Raw genomic sequence first — 27453 nt, 5'->3', positions numbered from 1 at the left:
AAAATATATATATATATTTCTCTGTGAGGTAAGTCAGAGGTGTCTTCAATTTATTGAGAATATGTTTTATTCTTCATTGTACTACTAGCTCCCAGATTAGCACCCCACACAAAGAAGTTATTTCATAAAATCTGCATTTAGATAAAACTAGCATGGAAAATAATTAGACCAAACTGAGTTTTATTTAAAAACTTCATCATTTATTGTAAACCATTCATGTTTATTCAGAAAAAGTAGTGATGTCTGGAGACATCACTTCAGTAGAGGAAAGGTATGTGAATGAAGGTCCAAATAAGCATAGCTCTGCCTCAGAAAGAACTGATAGTGGAAAAGAGAGAGGGTGCAAAGTGTTGTCATTTAATTCATTAAAGACTTCTGACTTCAGAGTAGACAACACAGAAATATATCTGCCATTTTGTTGGTGGAAGTCACAGAACATTTACTACTAATTGTTAGGGAAATTACTGTCACCTGTGAAGCGGCCATCATCCAGCCCTCATCTATCCCCACCTTCTTCTTGGAAAAGTCACAAACTCATACTAAGTGGCCATTTTTTCTGCCTTCTGCAAGTTCTACCTCCTTGTCTACTATGGCCCATTGTACAACCTGAGGGGATGTTAAGTCTGACGGAAAAGTCCTCCCAGATCTTAAACTCAGAAATTGGGGACAAGCAACCCCAGATGCTTATCAGAGCAGGAATTCTCACTTTTATGGCCCCTGACCAAGATGTGGATAAAAACCATCACTCAATTTAGATGTGTCACTCATCTCCAGCACAAAGTGGATTTGTGTAACAGCCATCTATCTACTGACCCCGATCCCGAGCAGTTTTTGGCCACCCTGTAAGACCGGTCATGATAAGTATTTCTTTTCCTGCTTTTCTGGACTCTGTGACCTGAGTTAGTGACAAAGAGATTATTTGTCCTTTCTGGATTCTTTATTCTGTGCAAGTAGGAAAGGGATGATTTGCTTAAAGTTTCTCTTGTGCTGAAACCTGTATTCCCATGTTGCACTGTTTTAGCAACTTGCTTCACATTAAGTCCAGATCTGCTTTGGATCCTTTTGAATGTAGAAAGTGATTCTTCTACTCAGTGCTGACCCTGATCACTTCCTAAATATATTGCACAAGAGATTCTCAATAAAATTTTGTATGACTCACTTGAACACTTGAAATAAAGAGTTTAAGAAAGGTAGGAATCACCTTAACAGCTAACTAATGAAAAATTCCTATGTAGAAACATACATCATTTTCAGAAAGATTGCATATTTATAGAGGATATAGTACATGGTAAAACCTTATGGTTTAAAATAGAATTATACTTAAGCCTTTACTTTTGCTGTATATTAAAGCAATTGATGGTTTATATTGTTCTAGAACAAAGGTTCTTAATCTTTTTTGTTCCATGGACCCCTTTGCCAATCAGGTGAAATGAGTACTACTGCAATTTTTTTATTGTCTACATTCGTTAAGTGAAGGAAATGCTGGGTTTCACTTAGAGGTCAGAGAAAATAAAGATAATAAGTTGATTTTTTTCCAATTCAAGCTCACAGACCTCACAGACCCCTTAGAGGTCCATGGACACCTGGTCTAGAATCATTTCATACTTGTCTCTAGACAAGCATGTTCATAAAGGTAACTAAAGAATGAAATAATAAACTGATTGATATCTTGTCCTTTTCTTTATAGATTTGTATTCTACCTTGAGGAGTTGCAATGCATTTAGTGCTTTATAACATGAAGTGATTTTAATGACATACAAATAAGAGACTATTAAAAACATAAGACACATTTTTGGCATTTGATTGTTTAAATCACCTTTGTGTAACTGAAAATATTCAACATTTTTGCTTTGCATTTAACAATGGCCACAAAATTGAAGTTGAGATTCTAAATTCTTTATGACAGAAACAGAAGCTATGTTCAAAAGACAAAGCCTACTTCATTCACTCTAACCATGAAAATATATGCTTATACAAAGTAGGGATGTCATAGACAGAAAATGAGCATCTTATGTAGAAGTAAATCAATCTCAGAAGAATTGCAACATAAAGTGGTGTGATGATTGTCACATAAAGCACTCATTCACAGCTGGTCTTTCGCTCACAACATGCCAAGCAACATGACACAGAAGGAAAAGTCTGACAAACTGATTGGGATTGCCATTTCCTTAGTATTATATGCCATGTCACTTTTTGAGGTGCTTAGGAAAGTCCAGATTGTTCCTTAGTCCTTAATTATGTTTCAGATTTCCTTTGTTACCAGATTTCTTGTCATAAATTCGAGAGACCTTGTCTTACAACTTGGAAAAAAAGGACCAGACTGTTTAACCAGAAATATTGAATATCTTCTATTTCCTTATGAAAACTGTAATAAATATTTTTGCTATTTCCTGTATTTTATATGCAATTGAGGGCTAGAAACCAACCTTGAACTAAAAAATAAAATCTCCTTTGTTCACTCCAAAGCATTACAATAGAAATGTGTAGACATATAATCTGAATTTCTTCCATATGCAGAAATATGTTGAGAAAGTTATTTATGAATACTTTGCTATTCTATTTTTATTACACAATGCAGAAAATGATTTATTCATTTTTAAGTTTAAATCACAGTTCACCAAATGATTCAGATTTCAAGTCAGACTGTACTTCTCATATGGTTCATGACATGATCATAAACTCTTGCTGTTATTCACTACTGAAAATGATTATTTATATTCTCAAGTCATCAATGACACATTTTAAAGTGAGAGTCTCTTGGTACATTATTCTGGCTTGTTATTTTTTGCTTTCCTGGTTATGTGATTTATTGTCATGCTCATAGACTTTTCCTGTGCATTAAATATTCACACTCTAAACCAATACTTGCAAACATTCAAGTAGTAATGCTAATAGCTAGATTGAAATATACAACCTTTCACCACAAATATTTTTCACACATATATTTATTATTTGAAGAACCAATGTATGATAAAATTAATATTATTTATAAATACATTATCCTTATATCCATATTTATATATTGAAATCTATTAACACTTAAAAAGAACTGGTCTGAAAATTTCAGCACTATTTTCCTTTTCTATAGAGCTATATATTTTTTTACTTGAATTGAAGTTTCTACCAAAAAAATTAAAATAATTTTATAAATTTTCCCTTTCTAAAACAAAGAATTTCAAAATATTCTTAATCAATGCAGTATTAACATTACTTTTTTTTTGCTTTTAGTTCTATAGGAGCAGAATTATTGGATTGTATGGTAGGTATATGTTTAACTTTTTAAGAAATTGCCAAAATGATTTTTATTTATTTTTTTTAAAGATTTATTTATTTATTTCTCCCCCCTTTCCTGGCCCCCCAGCCACAGTTGTCTGTTCTCTGTGTCTATTTGCTGCGTGTTCTTTTGTCTGCTTCTGTTGTTGTCAGCGGCACGGGAATCTGTGTTTCTTTTTGTTGTGTCATCTTGTGTCGGCTCTCCATGTGTGCGGCGCCATTCCTGGGCAGCTCTCCTTATGGGGTGCACTCCTTGCGTGCAGGACTCCCCTACACTGGGACACCCCTGCGTGGCGCGGCACTCCTTGTGCGCATCAGCACTGCGCATGGGCCAGCTCCACACGGGTCAAGGTGGCCCGGGGTTTGAACTGCAGACCTCCCATGTGGTAAACGGATGTCCTATCCACTGGGCCAAGTCCGCTTCCCCAAATGATTTTTAAAGTGCTTGTACCATTAAACACTCTCATAGGTAGTATATAAGAGTTTCAGTTCCTCCATATTCTCACCAATACTTGATATTGTCATTCTTTTAAATTTTAGCCATTCTAATAGGTATATAGTAGTATTTTATTGTGGTTTTAATTTGCATTTCTCTGGTGCCTAAGGAGGTTAAGAATCTTTTCATGTGTTTACTTGCAATCTGCATATATTCTTTGGTGACGTATCCATTCAAATCTTTTTAAAACCTTGAGTTTTGATGCTGAATATTATTATTCAACTCACATATTTTATGTTGTATGCCCTCTGTACATAGTGGTTGCAATTATTCCAATTTTATATGACATGTTTCTATTCTCATATTTTAAGCTTTGATTTCTTTTTGAGTCAGTAAGATGAATGATGCATTTTTTCTTTTTACTTTATGAATACTTTAAAATATCTTAGTGTTTGTTTGTTTTTTCTTTTTACAAATATTAAGATTCTTTGGTCCCATGTTTTGGGGAAGGGAGCACAGCACAGTCCAGTACAGCAGTGAGGTCCTGAATCCCGATTTGCCAGCTATAACCCTGCTTCATTCAGTTCATAGGATTTATCCTTAGACAAGACATTTAGTTCCTTTGTGCCTCAATTTTCTCACTTCCTAAAGAGAGATAACAATAGTTACCACCTCACAGGGTATTTGTGATGGATTGATTGTGCCAAGTGCATAGTAAACACGCATTAAAAAAGATATTATCATTGCTAACCTCAGTAATTGGCACCACACTGAATTCTGGCATTTATTGCTGAAGAGAAAAGAGAAAAATCCTAGGAAAATATTAATTCAATTAAATAATAGATTAAAAATTCCCACAATTTTTATGGGCAATTTTTAATTAATCTTATAATTAAAATATGCAATCATATTACATATTTTGTTCCCTTTATTTTACCCAGAATATGTTAAGCTTTTTTGAATTCCATTCCCAGCTCCAGAAATAGTTTAAACTAGTGTTCTGTAATAGGCTGCGAGGTAGATGACACTTGCTCCCCTTCTGTCTTAACTTGATTATTAATCAAATCCCCTGTCAGATCTACAGTCACAGCTAAAAGTCAGGTATACATGGAAGATTCTAGCCAATTCCCTGTGATTAATGCAGTTCTGCTGCACTGAGATAACATTATCTCTGGCTCAAATTCTTGGTCCTCTGAAATAGAACAAATAGAAAGCATAAAGGTCTTGATTCTGTCATCATGTACTGCTACTAAAGTGGTATTTTATTCCACCACCATCAACAAAGAAGCAATTGACTACTCCCACTCCAACCCTATTTCCACTTTTTTACAAAGGTAAATCTTCCCAAATTCTTGCAAGTGTTCAGTCCTAGAATTTAGCAATGATGGCTGATTAATTCCTTTTTAAAGATATTTAAGTAGACATTTGTAAGAGTCTTCACCATTTAGCCATAATCCATTGAATTTAAGTAATTTTTGTTTAATTATTTTAATTGAGAGGCTATCATATTTAATTAGATTTGGGAACTATAAGGTGGATTATATATTTTTCCAGCTGATGTCCTAGTAAAAATGGTCTAGCAGGCATTAGTAAGTTCATTTAGAACTAAAAAACAGGTCCCTGATAATAACAATTGCGACGGCTTGCTCGGTCGGTAGAGGTGGGGTCTGGCTGCGGACGAGGGGTCGGTCCAGCTCTGGACGAGGGGTCGGTCCCGCTTGGGACGAGGGGTCAGTCCCACCTGGGACGAGGGATCGGTCCGACAGCAGACGAGGGATCGGTCTCACAAGGGGTTGCGCGGTTCGGCTGACGGGGTCGCCCGGCGAAGCCGGCGACGAAGGGGTCGCCCGGAGAAGCAGGCGACGAAGGGGTCGCCCGGAGAAGCAGGCGATGAACTGGGGACAAGGGAGGCCAGGCCCTTGTCGGGGGCTCTCAGGACTGGAGGGCGCACGGCAGAAGAACTACCGCGGAGACAAGGTAAACACGCAAGTCCACTTTATTGAGGGAGAGGCAACAGTTTTATAGGGGCTGGGGAAGGCTGATTGGTCGAAGCCACGCCCCATTCTGATTGGTTGCCGGCGAAAGGTCAGTGGGCGGTACCGGACGGGGGAGGGGTGGTGGTTAGGGATTGGCTGTCACTGTTGCTGGGGGAAGGGGCAGGGTTTAGGGATTGGTGGCTGCTGTTGCTGGGGTGGAGGGCAGACTGGATTTTTCCGCCCACGCCTGGCTGTTGCTGCTGTCGGGGGAGGGGAAAAGGGCAGACTGGTTTTTTCCACCCTGTGCCTGCGCAGGGAGAAAGAAGGCATCGTGTGGCGCCATCCGGGAGGAGGGGCGGCCGCGGAAGCATGGCTGCTGAGAAGGGGAGACCCGAGGGCACTCTGCGCCCATGCCGAGCTTCCTTCAGGGGTGGCGGTGAGTTCGACCAGCCACCCTATTATGGGGCAGCGGCTTGGCCTACCGCGGCCGCTCCCCCGCCAGGCCAGCAAACCACGCTTCAGCCCGAGGGGTGACCGCAACAATGATAATTAGAATTAGTTGACAATGAATTATGTTCAAGTGATTACTGGTTTTACATGGATAATCTCATTTGCTACTCACAATAGCAATATAAGATAGACTGTTATTTTCCATAAATTATAGATGAACAACCACAACAATAAAACCAGTTGTAGAAACATAAAGTAGATTTTTCTAGACCACAAAGTCCCAGTTTCTCTCCTGGCTTATTTAGGTATATGCGTTTTAAAATAAATTATTAAAACAGCTCTTTACAGTATACCAGGTGGGATTTCTTCTCTGAATTCTGAGAAATATATTTAAGTTAAATCTGACTTTATACAAAACCTTAATATCTTGATTTTCATAACACTATCATATATCATCTCCTCTCAAAATAAGGTTAAAATTAGGCAAGTAATTGTTTAGACATTATTTAGTACAAGGACTTTTTTATCTATTCTGGCCCTGTTTTAGTGAATTACAATGGTTGAGGGCATTTAAACACAAATTAACAGTGTCTATAAGAATTTTGTGAAATTGTCATCAGAGACATTTCTATTATCCTAATGTCATTCTGGATTCCACTATGAGAAGGTAATCTCTTTTTAGGGAACTGTTTAGAATATTGTTTAAGTTATAATGCTCATTAGTTTTAAGTATTACAGATAATATTTGACTTCTATAGCATAGGATTTTTATACATAGTTCAGTGCATTGAGTGTGTGTGAGTATGTGTGTGTAGCAGGGATCCCTGTTGTGTTTGTTTCTCATCTTACATTTAATTTTATTATGCTATTGCACTCCAGCAATTGGGTCTCTATTACCATCTGTCACTCAGAGCATGTGTCTGTCAATTAGCACTTCTACAATGCTATCTGTCGACACACAAAAGTTACCAGGAAAATTACTTGAAAGCTACTGTCAAGAGGAAATTGAACTAGATATTGAGTTCTTTGGAAGTACATTTATTTTACAACATCTGCCTGTCAAGTGGTGATGAATGCCCTTTTTAACTAGGTGAGAAAGTGAAATTTGTTAAAGAAACTTCTATGAAATAGGCTGTTCTCTTTCAGCAATGCCAGTTGATCTATAAAAAGTTTTTCAGATTGATTCTTTATTTTTCATAATTAATTTTAAAGTAGCATAAGGAAAAACCTCATCATGATAAGCAAACAAACAACAACTCAATTTAGGTAATGACTAGTGCCTATATTTAACGTATTACTAATAGAAAATGGTTGATATTCTACTCATCCAACTATAATTTAAATCATAATATTTTGGCATTAAGCTATTGGGGATGAACATGCTATCCAAAAGAGTATCTCCTGTACTATGTCCAGTTGTTGTTTCTAAAGGTCAATTTAGAAAATTTTCCGTTAACTCTTCCATTAACAGTGAAAACCTAAACATGTTAGAATACAGTTGTGAAGGTATAAGTGCAAAATTCTTCTCAGTTGGCCTTTGTTCTGCTTATTCTAACTACATACTCTATATTTAAATCTTGAAAATAAATTTCTTTTAGTCCAACTATCTAATCAACAAGCTTTGCTATTTAGATTTCTAACACTAAACAGAATGAGTGGAAATTATAAAATTGTGCATGCACAATATATATATGTACATGTATTTATATATGTATGCATAAATATGTATACATCTACATATGTGTGTGAACATGTCTATATTCATTAACCTATAATATAATGGGTTACAAAAATAGAAAATTATAAGAATAAGTTATACCACTTTAGCATTAGAATTGAAAACCAGTAAATGTGTAAAGGTTTTGGAATCAAACAATAGCTCAAATCCACCAAATATTAGTAGTATAACATTAAAATAATTTTTATACCTTTCCAACTACAAATTCCTAATCCCTAAAATAAGAATGGGAATATTTTAATAAGTATAAATATGTAATAAATATGATATACTCAGCTAGAAAATGGTCCATGGTAAGTACTCAGTAAATTTAGCTAGAAGTTGCTAAAATTGTTCTATACATTTCAAGAGCCTCTGAAGGCATACCTGTATTATAGCAGAGTAAAATAATCCCTTAAAAATAACATTAAGTCTGAGTCATATAGATCTTTACATTTTGTAACAAGAGAAGACCTTAAATATTATATTCCCCTTACATAGATATTGAAAACTAAACCTCAAAAATAAGTGATGAAAAAATTGTTTTAACTTTTCTATATTTAATACATTACAAGGAAGACATAAGAAATTGCTGAAAACTTCTATCATATTGAATGTTTTTGTTGCTTTGGACTAGGCTCAGGATTATTGGACTTCTTGACATCAGTTATGTTGGTATTCAGGTTATGTTTTAGGGAAGTTTTAGAGGTTTGATAAACCCCACTTGGGACCCTAAAAATGTAAGAAAACTTGACATTCAACAGAGAGAACACTCTGTCATGGACACTAGTATTTTGTTACCGCTTTTTTGGACCCTTAGTGCTATGTAATTGACAGGGTGATTTTCCCTTTCGGGGTTCTTTATTCTGTACCACACAGGGATCATTTACTGAAAGTTTCTGTCATGCCCCAAGCCTGTGTTTCTGTGATGAAATGAGCCTTCCTTGCCCACTGAAGGAACAGTTTGTCTCTGTCTGCTGAGCCAAGGAACTCCCAAATTACTCAAAAAAACCCACAATTGCACACCTCTGGATATCGTCTTTCTAGTCATTCTAACAGACATTGTTTAGCTATTTCATGGTGCAGATGAATGTGTCCTGGCTGGCAGCATGTAAAAGGGAACAGTTTAGACTTGAGTGTGCTTATGTAACTCCTTTAAAGTAAAAAATTAGATTAGATTATTCAATGATATGAAGATTCTAATCCCTATTGAATGATAAGGAAGCCATGCTGGTAGCACTGTCAGCTTGTATCCACTGACAGAAGTAAGTTCCACTTCAGGAATACAAAAATTGAAAATGATATTTTATTTCCAGGTACACTATTTATATCAGTGGGAAGTGCTGGAGTTGTTATGGAGGGTGAAATTGCCTTAGACTTTCATCTTTCAGGTCAAGGCAGTGTATAGATTGTATGGAATTTTCTTCAGCTGCTTGAGTCTGTAACCCTAGGAACACGGTTGAGTTCATTATTACAGTGTGGTCTATTCTTACAACATGGGAGGCTGTTAATTGTAGCCTTAAATTCTATATCAGATAAACTGAACTGATTTGGGACCAACCTCTGTCAGTCAGATTAATCAGAGTATCTGCAGTATAGTGTACTCTTTAAAATGGTAACTAGAAGCCAAGATGATGTAGGACTGAAGGTTGGATATTGTTGGGTCCCTTTATCCATGGGTCTCTCATATTTCTGCACATCTTGTGAAAAGATGCTGTGGTTTAATTTATTCTGGACTCTTTGTCCGGGAGGTCTGTAAGTCAAACAATCTTGAAAGTTAGAAATAGTGAATACCTTGGGAGCAAAATGTGGGTTTGCTTATACAGACTCTTGGAAAATAGAAATAGAGATATAGTGTCTTTCTCCAATGTAAAGGGCAGGCGTTCATATTGTCCAGTATAAGAAATATAATGTGTCACTCTGGAGCAAAGGGCGAGCATGTTTAGTGACCACGATAAAGGACTGGGATCCTTAAGTTCAGGGTCCCTCTCTTTTAGCAGTCCTCTGCATTTATCAGAATCCATCTGGGCCCATTCTGTAGACTTGGAGATAAGAGGAACTGATGCAATATGCTGACACTCATTTTGAGTTTGCTGTGCTGTGATAATAAAGTCCTTTTTCTCTGATCCAAGAATCTCATATCTTCTTCCAGCTTCCACAAAACTATGACAGGCTAAAATGTTGGATTACAAGTAGGGTAAAATTGCAAACCATATATATTCTATATAGAAAAGAAACCATTTGCCCCTATAAAATATTTTGCAGTAGAAAACTTTTTCAAATCAAATTTCCTTCTAATTTTAGTTTAATGAATGTATAATTCATCAAATGTTCTTACTATATCCCTTGGAATTTTTTTCTTGAGTGTGTTAGTGAAGAAATTTTTAACGAAACATGTCTGATATTAAATCACTCTTTCCCACCTAGGGTAAACCCTCCTTAATTAGAGGATATTATTTTGTAAATGGTGAATATACTATTTTGGAACTATACTTTTATTTTTTACATAAAATTTGATTCAGCCACATTGATTCACACACAAATGGAGGAAATGTTCTTTTGGGGGGAAAGGTAAATTTAGTAATCTGTGGGATTTGACTTACCTTTCAAAATTGTAAACTGAAAGCAATATTCAACCCTTGGGAGGTTACAAAAAAAAGTACTACCATTGCCCTCAAAGGTATATAAATGAGGGCTACTATCACTTCTGCCTCTATCATATTTTATTAACCTTTGAATGTGCGTAGATTATCTAACATTTCAACTACTATTCAAAATGTCTCTTGCCTGGGAAAAGAAATTCATTCCTGGAATTTCATATACAGGTATTTTTTCTGGAAAATATTTTCCCATTTTACCTTTTGAGAAGGAACACTAGAATCAATTTTATTTCCCATGGTAGTAAAAGGTACAGTTTCAAATAATGTATCTTCCCAGAATTACTGCAGAGATAAGTAAACTCTCTTTGACTTTTCCAGATTTTATTCCACAAGGAGTTTTATTATCTTAATATCCTAGAGAACATCTTGTTCTGCCTGTAGATTGAAAACATCATGCATATTAGACTTTGTGAACAAGAAGTAAGACCGGAAGACTTAGTAAGTCATATGAATGGTAAATGGTGAGTGGGAAACCTCAATAAAAAATTTAGGAATCAGCCTTCTTGGTGAAGTTAGCAGGGATCCAGTAATCTGTAAACTGCACCAGGTACTATCACCAAGAAGTACCCCAGTGATTGGTTGGAATGTTTGGATTTGTTTGAATGTGTATCTTTACATCATTTATCATCTAACCTGTAAAACTTCCAGCTATGGGTCCAGAATAAGTGAAAGCTCTGAAGCAAGTTCACTCTTTGATGCAAGCTGCCTTTCATTTGAATCTCATGACACAGGAGAGCCAGTGATGCTTCAAATGTCTACTGCATAAATTAGTGAATTACAACCCACTGGCCAAATCCAAGCCATTACCTGGTGTGCATGTTTTGTTGGAAAAGAACCATACCATTTGATTCCATATTGGCTATCATTTCTTTTGTATTACAATGTTAGAATTGAGTAGCTGCATCAGAAACCAATTAGTGCTCAAATTAAAATATTTAATATTTGATCCTTTACATAAAATGTTTCTTTACCCTGGTCTATGGCATTTAGGACTATGGAGAAAATTAAGGTAAATTTCTGCAAATAAAATTCTCCTTTGCTATCTGGCCCTCATAGAGAACTGATTATCTGACCTTAGAACTCAAATAACATTGCGACCTGAGGTGCTCATCATCAATTAGGCATTTTATGATTAATTTAGCCATAATGCTAGTTATATAGCATCCTTACATCATCAAGTGGCAGTGGAAGCCATAAATGTCGTAAACAGACGATATCTATTTATATTGCTCTTATTTATCTTTCCACTTACATCTATGACCTTATAAATGTAACTTAGAAGCCCTGTGGCCATTAGGTGGAGGAAGAAAAACTTTGAGCTTACAGATGGTTTTGTACTACTTGCTGGCACCAGCCAGAATGTACTGCTCCAGAATTTGAGCATGATTGATTTATCCTTGAAAGATAAGGTAAAGGAAAACCTCCTTCTCCCATCCCCAAAGCAAGTAGCACTTGAGCAACGTATTTTGTTGTTCAGTTTGCCTGGATAGAGGCAGGGCAAAAGGAATAGGTTTGCATTAATTTCAGATACTGTCAAATGGTTTACCAGGATGTTCAAGGGATCAGAGTTGGTGTCGAGGATATGTGAAGACAAAACTGCTTTCATGGCAAAGGAAGTGCTCATGTTTCAAATAGAATAGATATTAAATCTGTGAAAGCCTTTTAGCCATTTGTTTTAAAGTCAAATACTACAAACTAAGAACCTTCAAAAGTAAAGTTTGGGTCACCTCAACCAGCTGAGGTTATGGCTAATGTAAAGGGGACTATGGAATGGAATTAATAAAGGAAGAAGTTAATTATAACTATCAATTCTGCCTTTTCATCAGATGGAGAAACTAGGACCACAATTTGTATGTACTTTTTATGTAAACACTCAAATTTCTCCTCCATCTTTTTCCTGCTCTTCTATATAATTAGTATGGTTGATGGTTACTTTTACAAATTAAGTATTAAGATACAAAATATCTGAATTCAGGTAGGATTCAGACTGAACTTAAAAGGAATTAATATGGTGTGATAAATACAGTAGAAAAAGTGACTGCTTGTTTTTTCTGGTGATTTGGGTGAGACTGTCTTAATTTGTATAGGGAATAATTGTAAAGGTATAAATTTTTAGTCATTTTGTCTTTTTGCAAATATAAATATGGGAAAAGGTTATGTATGTGGATGCTGAGTATCTAAATACATAAATTGTTTGAATAGTCTTTTTCTCAGTATAACTCAGCTATGCCCTCGTCTTCCTTCATGGTTGAAAGTCTGCAAACCACCGTTAAAAGATATGCTTGTCAGTTGGATTTCTGTAAGGTTTTACTGAAAAAAAAAAAAAAAACATGGGAGAAAGAAATCATAGATTCACCTTCAGTTATCTCTTCTGGCAATGACAGCAGCAATGGTATAACAACAAGTGGTGTCAGTAACAGAATCCAAAGCCCTCAAGTGAGGAACCCGGGTTTCTGCTTTGATATCTGGGTTCCAGCAGCAGCCTCAGCAGCACAATTATTGTACCGTCCAGATAGCATGGCTTTTACTTTTGCTCCCACAGCCCTAGGGGAGGTAACAGATAGCAGCTCTTCTTAATTTGGGGGTAAAATTACCATTCTCCTTTTGCTCCTCTAGTACTTTCAATGCTTTTTAAACAAATCCCACATTAAAAATCCTCTGTATGATATGGCTTGCAACATTATAACTGCTACTAAAATGAGCTAGGTAACATTTCCTTTTCATATTATCTAGAACATCTTTCACAGTTAGGAGGTATTCAGATGTTTTTTCCTTTCAAATTGAACAGAAATTGCTTTTAAAACCATTTGATTGCCCTTCGTATCTGGAAGATAGTAGTATCTCTTAATATTAACCAAGTCAACTAAGATTTCATTTGTAAATATAGATATTCTAAAGTATTGTTTTAAGTTTTTAAATAAGGAGTTTTTAAGTTATATTTGGAGTTATTTTATTCTTTTCCTTCTTTGTTTTGTTTATTTTCATTAGCTTTAATTCTTTTCATTGATTGATCCATGACATTGTTCTCTGTTCATAATATAGATATTGTTTCACAGATATGAGATTTTAAGACTTTTTTATAATGTATTTATAATTTTCAGTTGAGATCAGAATATATTATTTTCCTGATGTGGCCAAGTTAGTAATTCATTTTTTTATGAGTGATCCAGCTATGCTGTATCAGTCAGGGTTCAACAGAGAAGAAGAGCTGGTAGGAATAGACATTAAAGGACTTGGTTTATGCAAGAAATTGGTTTATGCAATTGTGGCATCTGCTTAGATAAGTTCAAAATACATAGAGCAGGCTATCAGGAAGGACAGATGTACCTCTCAGGCAAAAGCTGAAGCTGCTGTCCATAGGCAGAATTTCTTTTTCAGAGAAGCCTCAGTTCTACTTTTGATACCTTTCAACTGATTATATCAGGCCCGCCCAGCTAATTTTGCAAAAGATTTTCTCATTCAGTTATAATTATGTTGCTTAAAAGGTGAATTAGAGGAGAAATGGCAACATGATGCCAGAAATCCTGTCTGCACTGGTTGTTTTCTGCTGTCCATGCCAAGCTGACTCATTGTAGTTACGATATTCCCCCACTATTCTTAGTTGCCGTTAGCCGACATCTGCTGCTTTTCTCAAATGTTAGTAAAGAGGCAGACACTGATTCACACGGGTAATGTGGGAAAGAGAAAGGGAAAAACTAGAAGTTGTTTCTTATCCTTGTCATAGCTGTGGCATCTGACCCTCGCCCTTCCCAGGCTTCTCTAAATATAAAGCATCAAAGCATCTTATAGAATCATACATTTGCATTTTATTTTCTTATATTATAAAGAAAATAAAAAGAGTAAGCCTAATTGTATTAGCTAATAAATCATAACTTTTCCATACTATTTTCAAGATTTATGATTTTAAGCCTGCAAACTATTCTGGTATTATAGTATTTCACTGATATTATAGTCACACCAAAATATTACATGCTAGAGCATCAAGATTGATTTTAATGTGTATTTTAATCAATTTATTTCCACTTTGCACAGCTGTGGGACATACTCTTTTAAAAGTATGAGAAAAAGGAATCAAACAGAAGCATTATCATTCTACATTTTCTTCAAAGGAAATTCATATCTTTTATTAGAAAATTACATTGTATTTTTAATATGTATATATTGATTTATTGTTCATGGCTTTAGACTAAGTGGATAGTTTTGTGCCAGAATACATATGAAGCTGATCGTCCGCCTTTGATCTCCACCTACATTCCTTTATTATCCTCTTTCCTTCTGCTCCATAAACATTTCTTCCCCACTGTTATGGACTCAATTTTATTCCCTATCATGACATGTTCAAGTCCTATCCCCTTGTCCTGTGTGTTGGGTGTAAAGTCACTGGTAAATAGTATATTTGACAATTTTATTAGTTAAGATGTTTAAACCAGCCTGTGTGTAGTATTTGTTATAGTAGTCCTGGCAAACTAAGACATTTATGTCTGCTTTTTAACAGGAATTTAGTATGACTTGCTTTCCATTCTCAAACTTCTTAACTCTAGTGCTCTCTTTTCAGGCTTTTACTATGACCCAGAACACATTTGAACAAACTTTTCTATTTTATTAATGGCTATTGAGATTGTAAAATAATCTATATAATGGCTAAAAAATAATTTATACGAATGTGAGAATTTCTGGAATAAAAACTGTAGGAGGGTTGATGTGGCTCATTCTTGGATATGCGCTTAATTACAGTGATATGGAAGCATGTTATTCTTCATAGTCATACTTCTGTGATTTATAAATAAAGTGGAATATAGTTCATCATAATGCAAGCCAAAGAGTGAGGAGACAAGAAAGCCATATTATACATGCAACATCACTGTTAAAGATAATTATAGAAATATCAATGATACATTTTAGAGATTATATTCAATTTTAGATATATAGTTTCTTCATAGCAAGCTACAAGTAATCATGATTACATAGCTGTTTTACAGTGGTAGTAAATTAACTTAAAAGGTAAATTAAAAGCAATATATTGCATTTTCCTGTGGTAAACAAGCTTGATACAGATGGGTCCCTTGTTAAAACTATTATTATCACAGGAAATATACCCTAATCCTTAATATGACTCTGTGAATACAGAACAGTCATGGTATTTACTTACCAGTTTCCAATGAAATTGTTCATAAATTTTAATGAGTATTAAATATTAATAACTGCTTGGTTTTATTAAATTTTAATTATATAAGTAATAGATGGATATATTTTTCTTTGTAACCAATGCATATTATTAATACAGTTAAAGTCATTTTTTAACCATCATTCCAGATCCTACTCACCTCCCTTTCTCAGCAGAGATGACAACTATTTTATTTTTTGGCATCATTTTTGACTTATTTGTGAACTTTTTCATGTATTCAAAATTTTATAAAAACATATGGAATATTTTCTATGTTCTTTCAGATAAATGGTATTTTACTTTAATAATGTTCAGGAGCTTTTATTTTTAAGCTAACTTTTTTTCTTTTTATGAGAATCTTCTATGTTAAAACATGTACCTCTAACATTCCTTTTAGATATTCTTGAAATTAAATCTTTTTTTAACATTAAGTCATTTAATTTAGCTAGGATTCCCTATAATTTGTACTGGTGAAGATAAATAATTTACATAATAACTATCAAATTTCTTATATAAATCTCAGTCATAGCATAGATTTGGTCTTCTCTTTTTAACAACCCTGAAAAGTGACATGTTTGTTTGGATTTATGGGGAACATTTTTTTTAGGCAAAAAAGTTACCTAGCTATAGTGAACGCGTTGTCCCTCTGTTTGCATACATGAGTCAAGTAAGAAATAGTCTCTTGTAGAAAGGTGAACAGAGACAAGGTGAAAAGAAATGTCATTCAGAATTAAAACCCGTAAAAATTGATTCTAAGAATAATTGACTAGAGTGTGACTTGTTCACGAGGGTGTGAACAAGTCATTTCAATTTCATGGGACTCAGTTCCTAATCTCAAAATGCGATTGAAATTAGCACTACACATTTTATCTAAATTTCTTTAGATTGTTTCAAAGTGGGTATGCCTTTATTTTTACTTTATAATTCTTATAATTTAAAAATTCTTATAATTTTATAAGAATTTGCTTTTATCAGAAAACTAAAATAAAATCCCACTATAATTGATTTATTCAGTAGGAAACATTAACGTATTTAATTGGCAGAAAGGGGTTTTGGTGTGAACCTTTTCTTCAACATTGCTGTTTAATGGAATACCATTGAAAAATGTTTTGATTTAACTACATGATGGTACATTTGGGATTCCTTATAAATGAACTCTTTTGTTTATATTACATATAAAGACACTTTAATCCAAGACCTTCACTGGGGATTTACACATATTCTTTTTTACTATGGCTAATAAAAGCATTTTGCTTTATCCTTTCATTTTAATTATGTGTTTTCATTCCTTGGTCTCCTCCAGGAATTCCATTACTTTATAATATTGGCTCCAACTGACATTTTGCATGGCACTTCATAGACAATGAGGAAAAAGTAGGAGTTCATTTGCAATTTGGAAAAATAATGAGCAAGTTATCATCATCTACCAGTAAAGGAAGCCTTGCCCCTAGGCACAGACACATACAATTAGTGGCCAGACTCACCATTCTTCTCTGAATTGATCAACTCCCTTTTCAGAGTTCCCAAGTGATCAATACAAGAATACATTAGGAAATGGTTTACAGAATGTCTATTTAGGAATGGCAAATGCATTCAGGACCAGGGCTTCTATTAAAAAATAAATATAATTCCAAACCTATAAAGTGGCCTCCCAAAGTAAGCTTTTAGAGCTTTTAAGTTGATTCTAAGCAACTAAAATCTAAGGAGAGGACAATTTTGTGTTAAAGTCATCCTAATAAAAGTAAAATTCCCTGTGGAATATTTTTGTTCTCAATTTGAGACAAGCTATCCAATCACTAAGACCTGTGTGCTAAATAAATTTGTATATTTTAAAAATTAAGGAAAAATATAGTTTAACATGCATAGCAACATTTAATAAAAAAATGAAGTGCTTGGTAAAACAATCTAGTTTCTGAGAAGAATAACTCCTATAACCCTGTAGTTGATGCTTCAAGATATCACCCTTGGAGCAGTTAGCTGTGGGAAGGTCGCTGCTTCGCAGAGATTGCAGCAAAAATTGGAGGTGATGCTGGAACATCACTGAATTCAAATGACTATGGTTATGGGAGACAGAAAAGACCTTTGGAAGATGGAGATCAACCAGATGCTAAGAAAGTTGCCCCTCAAAATGACTCTTTTGGAACACAATTACCACCCATGCATTAACAGCAAAGGTCTGTAATGACAGAAGAATACAAAGTTCCAGATGGAATGGTTGGATTCATAATTGGCAGAGGAGGTGAACAGATCTCACGCATTCAGCAGGAGTCCGGATGCAAAATACAGATAGCACCTGACAGTGGTGGCCTTCCAGAAAGGTCTTGTATGTTAACTGGAACACCTGAGTCTGTCCAATCAGCAAAACGGTTACTGGATCAGATTGTTGAGAAGGGAAGACCAGCCCCTGGCTTCCATCATGGTGATGGACCAGGAAATGCAGTTCAAGAAATCATGATTCCAGCTAGCAAGGCTGAATTAGTTATTGGAAAAGGAGGAGAGACTATTAAACAGCTTCAGGAACGAGCTGGAGTTAAGATGGTTATGATTCAAGATGGGCCTCAGAATACTGGTGCTGACAAACCTCTTAGGATCACAGGAGACCCTTACAAAGTTCAACAAGCCAAGGAAATGGTGTTAGAGTTAATTCGTGATCAAGGTGGTTTCAGAGAATTTCGAAATGAGTATGGGTCAAGAATAGGAGGAAATGAAGGAATAGATGTCCCCATCCCAAGATTTGCTGTTGGCATTGTAATGGGAAGAAATGGAGAGATGATAAAAAAAATACAAAATGATGCTGGTGTTCGAATTCAGTTTAAGCCAGATGATGGAACAACACCTGATAGAATAGCACAAATAACAGGACCTCCAGATTGATGTCAACATGCTGCAGAAATTATTACAGACCTTCTTCGAAGTGTTCAGGCTGGTAATCCTGGTGGACCTGGACCTGGTGGTAGAGGAAGAGGTAGAGGTCAAGGCAACTAGAACATGGGACCACCTTGTGGACTACAAGAATTTAATTTTATTGTACCAACTGGGAAAACTGGATTAATAATAGGAAAAGGAGGTGAAACCATAAAAAGCATAAGTCAACAGTCTGGTGCAAGAATAGAACTTCAGAGAAATCCTCCACCTAATGCAGATCCTAATATGAAGTTATTTACAATTCGTGGCACTCCACAGCAAATAGATTATGCTCGGCAATTCATAGAAGAAAAGATTGGTGGCCCAGTGAATCCTTTAGGGCCACCTGTACCCCATGGGCCCCATGGTGTCCCAGGCCCCCATGGGCCTCCAGGGCCTCCAGGGCCTGGAGCTCCAATGGAGCCATATAATCCTGCACCTTATAAATCCAGGACCACCTGGCCCTGCTCCTCATGGTCCTCCAGCCCCATATGCTCCCCAGGGATGGGGAAATGCCTACCCACACTGGCAGCAACAAGCTCCTCCTGATCCAGCTAAGGCAGGAAGGGATCCAAATTCAGCACCTTGGGCTGCTTATTATGCTCACTATTATCAGCAGCAAGCACAGCCACCACCTGCAGCCCCTACCAGTGCACCAACTACAACCCAAACTAATGGACAAGGAGATCAGCAAAATCCAGCTCCAGCTGGGCAGGTCGATTATACCAAGGCTTGGGAAGAGTACTACAAGAAAATGGGTCAGGCAGTTCCTGCTCCTACTGGGACTCCTCCAGGAGGTCAACCAGATTATAGTGCAGCCTGGGCTGAGTATTACAGACAACAAGCAGCCTACTATGCCCAGACAAGTCCACAGGGAATGCCACAGCATCCTCCAGCACCTCAGGGCCAATAATAAGAAGTGGACAATACAGTATTTGCTTCATTGTGTGGGGGAAAAAAAACTTTGTTAAATATATGGATGCAGACGACTTGCTGAAGATCTTAATTTTTGTTTTGGTTTAAGAAATAGTGTTTTGTCTTTTTTTTTTGAAAATGTACAAAATATCTATCACTACTGATGATAGGAGGTTAATATTTCTGTGTAGAAATGAAAATTGGTTTGTTTTTAGTATTAGTGTAGATGTACACATTCCAGCAAATGTATTTGCAACTATTATGTGGTCAATGCTTTGTGATATAAATGTACTTTTCAATGTATACTTTCACTTTTAAAAATGCCTGTTTTAAAATGCCTGTTTTGTGCTTTACAATAAATGATATGAAACCTCAAAAAAAAAAAAAAAAAGATATCACCCTTGAATACAAATGGATATGAAGAATTTGGGAAGAAAATAGTAGGGCCTATGGTTATGAGAAGGTAATAAATCTAAGAAGCAAAACATCAACAAAGCTCAACAGCTTATTAATAATGAACTAGAAATCAAGTAAAGTATAAAAATTAAAAATTTTAAAAAGTGAACAAATAGCTAGAGAAACAATCCAGATGAAATTTTCAAAGTCAGATTTTAAAAAACAAGACCAAAATCTGCAGCCAATTAAGTCCACTTTCTTTCCCCATAAAGGCTTGGTGTGCAATGCCTACAGACAGCAGCCCCCTATGTGATGTATGCAGCCTATTGCCTGTATGAGTTGCCCTAATGGTCCTTGAAGAAATCTCTTCTTGATGGTGACCTTGGACCCATCCCCAGTCTAGACTCCAGACAGGTATGTGAAGTGTCTTTGGAAAGTTCCAGGGTGTATTAGCCAGGATTCATATCAGCCAAGCCATCATATCCATATGCACAAAGCTTAAAAATAAGGAGCATGTGATTGAACCATAATACAATGCCAGGTTCAAGTTCCCTGGCTACCAGAAAATATGTAGCTCCAAGAAATGGGACTTTGTCAAGATTAATGCTGACTAATTCGAGGACATGGTTGAGAAGCACCCCATTCTGTGTGGTTGTCGGGTCAAATACATGCCCAACTGTAGCCCATTGGACTACGAGGGCAAGGTGAGGCTTGCTGTTGGTGGACATTTGCCAGTACTGTCCTTACTTGTCTTGTACCCATTGATAAATACTTCCAGGATGTCTTAAAAAAACAAACAAACAAAGAACAAAGAGAAATGAAGATCTACATCATTATTCATTACAGAAATGCAAACTAGAACCATGATAAGATTATACACACACTAGATTGATTATAAACAAAAAGACCATTACTAGCAAGTATAGGGGAGAATGTAGAGAAACTGGAAGCATCATATATATATATATATATATATTTTTTTTTTTTTATGGGAATGTAAAATGGTGCAGCCATTTTGGAAAGGAGTTTGCTAGTTTTTATAAAGTTAATCACAAATTTACTCTCTAACTTAGCAAGTCCACTTCCATTCATTTATCCAAGAGATAAGAGTCCATCAGCTGGTTTATGGAGAAAGAAAATGTAACATATCAATATGATGGAATAATATTTAACAATAAAAAAAAGAAGTACTGATCCATGTTATACCACAGATGAACCTCAAAAACATGTTAAGAACCAGATGCAAAAGACTATATATAATTGTATAAATCAATTTTTACAATTTTGAAATGCTTGGAAAAGACAGATCGATAAAAGACAAAAATCAAATTAGAGATTTCCTGGAGCTAAGGGTTGAAGCAAGGATTGACTACCAATACTCAAGACTGATGGGTAATGGAAATGTTCTATATCTGTGTGTTCTAAAACTGTGTAGTGATGTTTGTGCAACTGGGTAAATATACTAACAATCACTGAATTGTACATTTAGATTGGATAAATTTTATTGTATAGAGATTACACATCGATAAAGCTGGCATCAATCAATCAATCAATCAGTCAATCAATAAATAAGTAAATAACAAGACAAACCTCAGCATGGCCAAATAAGAAATGAGGAAGCAAAGACAGAAAAATTAAAGGTAGAAATTAACAAATCATCAGAATCCAAACTGAGTGACACAGATCATGTACTCCTTTTTTATCTCCAATTTGAGGGCACTAGACTGGAGCTTGCTGTTTTGCTTAATTATAAACCCAGGGTTCCCTAGTGGAGTAGTGAATATTTTAAATTGGGTAACAATGAAAGAAAGGCATGTATTTGAAGGCACCTTAGCAGGATATCAAATATATTGATCTGCCATTTGAAACTTCATAGAAGTGGAATAATAATTGGATGAGATTGCCAATGACAAAGACACTTTTCAAGAAAGTCTTGGAGATATTTAAGGCTGGTTTATTGTCTTCTGCTATATTAGAAACTGATGAGAAAATTTGAAGAAGAGAGAAAATGAGAAAAAGTCTTAATTATTTCACTTGGACCTTGATATTGTGTGTGGTAGTCATTGCTATTTCCTTACTCAATATTTCTTCTTCCCTACATACTCACTAAAATGAATTTTGTTCAGTTTAGCAATATACCTAGTTTCTGAAACAAAGAAACCAGAAAGCACCTCCACAGACTCTCTTACAATAAAAGAAGACTGAACAAATTCTTACCAATAAGATGCAATCAGAATTACAGGGGTAAAGTTTCTAGGAAAAATGGTCTTTTCCAAATTAATTAATTTAAAGGTGCTTTTTGAACTGGTGAATGTCTTCTTCCGCCTAGAAGAGGATAGGATGCCCAGAGGAGGTATAGTCATCATGTAAGCATAAGGATGAAAGTACCTGGCTATGGCTGGCGGGGAAGAAAACTCAGGTCATTGTGGAACTAGTGCTCCAATTCTGTAGTGCTTGCTTTACAATCTGTTAACAATAAAGAGAAAAAGAAGCCCATTCTATTAAACTGCTACTATTAGCATTTAGTATAAGCATTTAGCCAAAAGCAATCCCTAAAATATCCTTTATATATGTATTGTATATTAGGCCAAATTGTGATTCACTTGAGTGTGAACATAACCTTTTTTTATTTTATTTTTTATGGTCACTCTGCAGCATCATTATTGCCACACAGATAATTTATCAGAAATTATACCATGATGATATTTTTGTTTTTGTACCTTCAAAATGTCTAGTTACATAGAATTAGAAGGAAGAGAATTCAATAAGAAAATTTGGGGAAATTTGAAGGGAAAGAGAATTTACAACTCCTTTCTGTCTTTTTTCTTTATCAAAACCAAGGTTGGGCACAATTTTCACAAGTTCAAATGTCTCTGTTTCTTTTTTTTTTGCTTGTTAAAATCTTCAATGAAAAATAATCTTCATATTAAGACTCCCTTTTGGTAGGGAATTTATCAAATGTCCCTGAAATTAAGAATATAGGGGAAAAACAATAAATGCAGTGTGTTTTTTATTATTTTTGATATATGAGTACTGAAGACATGGTCAATACACAAGAAGAATTAATTATTATGGTGGTGAGTGCCAATCTGTGTATTCTGCTTCTGGCACAGAAGCAAATCCTTCCCCATACTTTCTTACACATCAGTCACCAAATTCATTTTGATGCCACATACAATGTCAATTTCTCAGAGGGACTGGCTCCTCTTTATACTTCCTCTTATCGGTTATTTATGATTATATAAATTTTGTGGTTATTCTTTCTCTTTCATTAGAATCTAAGCTATATGAGAACATCATCATTATCTTGTTTTCATCTGCATTTTTACTTTTAGAACAATGACTGGAGCAGAGAAGACACTGTAAATAAATCAAAACCTCTTTTATTTTCAGGATCAGTGAATGAGAATTGTTTTTCAGAGGAGGAGTGAAGTAACTGGGAAGATTTTGGAAACAATACAGTATTTGAATATTGCCATTAATATAAATTTTGGGAAATTTTTGAGATTATTTTATTAGTTACTGAAAGGTGTAACTCTGTACCTTCAATATATATTATCATATATGTTCCATTCATTACTCTCATACTCAAACATTTCTTTGATTAGTGGCTGCCTAGGACTGGGAGACATTTGGGGTTAGGGCGTGATTGCTCATGTGTACAGGGAGGTCAGGGTTTCTTTTTGAGGTGATGAAAATGTTCTAAAATTAGTTTTTGTTACAGTTGCAAATATCTGTGAATATGAAAATCCATTGGATCAAACAGTTCAAACAGGTGAACTTGTGTTACCTGAATTTTATTAATCATTAAGTTGTCATAAAATCATTTATTTGAAAGCGTGCTGTAAAAGGAGAAAATAGATAAACTTTCTTAAACAAAATATCATAGCTCAATGAAACTGTCTATTGAACTCAATCTGAGTGATACTTTTGGTAATAAATAAACAAAGATCTTATATCCTGCAATTTTTAAATTACTTGGAGATTGTTTTCCCCACTTTGGAAACTTATGCTTTCTTCTGAACATGCAATATAATTTGATTTGTTACTCACTTGATGGAATTCCTCAGCTGATATTCATGTGTTCTCTGTTAATAGCAGAAATAACAGCATAGTATTTTATCTATAAAGTTTGGTAGAATAAGAGAGTTGTGAAATACTATATTTTATATTTTTACCTCTTAATTTTGAAATATGTCTAAACATATTAACAGTAACTTATAATTTACATGTGATTAGGGACAGAATTATTTTGTCCCTATTATGTAGGTAGCCCTATGCTTATCTCCAGCAAAACTAGAGCCATAATATTGGCCCTTAGACAAGAGAGATGAATTGCACATCTCTATCAGTTAGAGGCACCCTGTACCAAACACTCTACATTTTCTATTGCAAATGTGCAAGTCGATAAGTAGTCATTGGTTTATTAGGATTTTCAGCCTGAGTTTCTGACTGTGTGAAAGACACCTCAGTATACTCATACCTCACATTCCTTGGGACTAAAATATACATCCACTTACCTTGGTAATTGTTTTATGATCCAAAGATAATAATCTAACTTCTAAGTTTCTTGCAAGCTGCTCCTACCTGGGTGTGTTTGTGTTTGCCTGTGATTTCTTTTGCCTGCTATGTAGTAAATTTTGACCTTCTCAATACCTTAGTGTGTGTGCTTTGTGGAGTCTCATGAATGCTTTCCATTATCAGACTCTTTAATTGCTGTAGTTGACACTGAGAACAGTTTTGTTTAAGTAATTCTTCAGTCAGTAATTTTCATAAAGGCCAAGTCTTTTTAGAAGTTTTAAGGCCAAGTTGGCTGCTGAACTACACTTGTTTGAAGTTGCATTAAGAACTGTCACCTCTCAGAGAAGCACATATCAAGAGAATTTGGAGATCGTAGATGCACAGCCAGGAAAAATAGTTCAGGGAATAAAAAAGGAATTCTGACAAAGGAGATATAAGCCAATTAAACTGGTTGCTTTTTTTAATCCCATGTAGATATTGTGTACCTCCTGATAGGATGTCATGAGAAAAGTACTCCTCCTCTGTGGTCTTCTTAGGGAAAGAAAAAAAAAGCATAATTCCAGTTTCAACATGAGTTGAACATGAGACAAACCCAGATTTGGGGATGTTCTAGAGAAAAATTTGTATTCCTCAAGACTGCCAAAGTCATGATAAATAAGGAAGACTGAGAAACGATCGGAGACCAGCTGAGACTGGAGTAGTGTGATTACAAAATTCAATGTGCTAAACAGGATTGTAACCTGGAATAGAATGGGGGAACGGGAAAACTAGTGAAACTCAACATATCTACAGAGTTCACATATACCTTCCCTTTAGTATTTCCTTAGTATTAAAACTTTGAATGAGTTTGGGATTTTGTCACAATTGATCGAACAATATTACTATAATTACACTGTTAACTGTAGTTTATAGCTTACTTTAGGGATCATTATTTATGTTTAGTAGTTCTATTTTTTTAAAATTAATTTTATTCTGTAAATATATATACAACTTAAAATATCCTATTTTAACCGCTTTCAAGTGGTTTCAGTGGTGTTAATTATATTCGCAATGTTGTGCTACCATCAATATCATGCATTACCAGAAATATCCATGGCCCCAAATAGACACTTTGTACCAATTAAACATTAACTACCCATTCCCTACTTCTATCATGGTCCCTAGTACCTGCATTCTAGTTTGTGATTCTTTAAATTTGCATATTCAGATATTTTATATAGTGGGACCAAATGATAACCATTTTCAGTTTAGTTTATTTCCCAATTTCCTTCAACATGATATCCTTAAGGTTCATCCATGTTGTAGCCTGTGTCAGAACTTCATTCCTTCCTATGGCTTTACCTAGTGACCTTCATTATTAACAAATTCCATTACTATAATACCTTTATTCAAATGAAAACACCTATTATTCAGCTAATTTGTATTCATCTGCATATCAGAGGAAGATGGGAATCTTTACTATCTCTACCTGCATATCAGACGGATACACAGACAGAAACCTTCACAATTTACAAACCCTTTAAAACCTTACAGATAAAAAAAAAAAACATTTGTTCCTGCATCATTCCAAGAAGCCATGGACTTCCTCAACCCCCTTCCACTACCTCACACAGACTCTCAACCTCCCTCCCACTATCATTTCCCCACCTAGAAAAGTTCAATATAAATTCAAGTCCTGCCCTTCCAGGAGTGGGCTGAAGTCTCTCTTCAGAACCCCACCACGCTGGTGGGGAGACTGAAGTCTATTCTTCAGATCCCCTCTATTGGGAGAGCTTCTCAATAAATTAATTCTTTGCTTGTGGTCAATCAGTCTCTGTGTCCCAGTAAGTGCCATATATTCTCCAACAGTTTCTTTCTTTCCTCTCATTCTCTCAGGCTGCTTTTTCCTGTAGGACAAATTCTGGGAGGAGAAAACTCAAGAGAGTACTTTCCTAAGTCCATTTTTCCCAGTTGAAACAGGGCTAGGACCCCAGAAACGGGGTTCAGACTGGCAACATAGTATCCTAGAGAGGGGATCAGGAAAAGTACCAAGAATTTTTCTGATGGCTCCCTACTGAGCTTTCCTGGCCTTCCCACCAAATGCAGCCCTTCAAAGAACTAACCTCCCACAGCCTGAGGTAGGACAGTATCATTAAGTCTCCACTGCTGCTTCCCCTATCTGGAGAGTGTTGAAACAGTGGTTGCCATGCCAACTTTATATGGGGTGGGTTGAAACCATGTCTTCCCTCAGAGCCAGGCCTCCAGCAATCTGACTTTGCTAATTGAAAGCTGTGTTATTGATCCTGTGTGCCCACCCCTGTTCTTCAGTAAAAAGATTTTCATGTCCCTGCTTGTCACCTGTGATCTAGCCAGGGGAGAGGGAGGATGATTGCCAGTAGCTGCCAAACAGAGAGAGCAATTTACTGTTCATTAATATAATTTATCAGTCCCTTCCTCCTACACATCCCTCAATACTATATTGTAGTCTTCTGGCCTCCAAAGTTTTGAAATAGTTGTTCCAGACAGTTCTTGTCTTTTTAATTGTTTTGGTGGAAAGACTGAGTCCTCAAGGTCCTACTTCATCATCTTCCCTCAATCTCACTAACCTACCTTTTTGAAGAATGTTCCCACCTTCTTGAATTGGAAAGAAATATTTCATAGTTTAAATGCTTATTTCATTCCCAATTATTGAAATTGCTTGATTCAGTAATCAGACAAGACTTTTACTAATGGTTTTCTTGCTTTACATTTTTTAACATTTTGTCATATCATAATTCTCTCACATCTCTAAGGAGCTGTGTAACTCATCTGTGTCCTCAGAGCACTATTTTAAGCATTGTGGATGGTAGTAATATGCACATAAGGAGTTTTTACATCCTATGGTCTGAATATCTTTTACCTAATTAGTGATATATTTTGAGTATTAGTGAAATGTAAGTACATCGTTAATTAAAATAATGAATGATTGTCATTGAAGTTCAGATACATGTTATTTTGCTTGTCTGGAGAGTGCTTCATTGAATAAGTAGGAATTGAGAAAGTGGAAATACGATGGAACATGC

The 27453-nt window shown here is 35.6% G+C and overlaps 1 non-coding gene and 1 pseudogene across 1 annotated transcript; both read left to right on the top strand.

Annotated features, from left to right (window-relative positions):
• The first annotated feature begins 12738 nt into the window (after nt 1-12738).
• On the top strand, nt 12739-19761 carry LOC131276255 (far upstream element-binding protein 1 pseudogene; annotated as a pseudogene).
• A 365-nt stretch (nt 19762-20126) lies between these two features.
• Nucleotides 20127-20257, top strand: LOC111765422 (small nucleolar RNA SNORA70). Its single transcript, XR_002797773.2, has one exon. It is a non-coding gene; the product is annotated as a small nucleolar RNA SNORA70 (small nucleolar RNA).
• The last annotated feature ends 7196 nt before the right edge of the window (nt 20258-27453 follow it).

The sequence above is a fragment of the Dasypus novemcinctus genome, chromosome 3, assembly GCF_030445035.2.
Source record: "Dasypus novemcinctus isolate mDasNov1 chromosome 3, mDasNov1.1.hap2, whole genome shotgun sequence".
Lineage (NCBI taxonomy): Eukaryota > Metazoa > Chordata > Mammalia > Cingulata > Dasypodidae > Dasypus > Dasypus novemcinctus.
The sequence above is the reverse complement of the archived record's forward strand: the minus strand, read 5'-3'. Positions and strand labels throughout refer to the sequence as shown.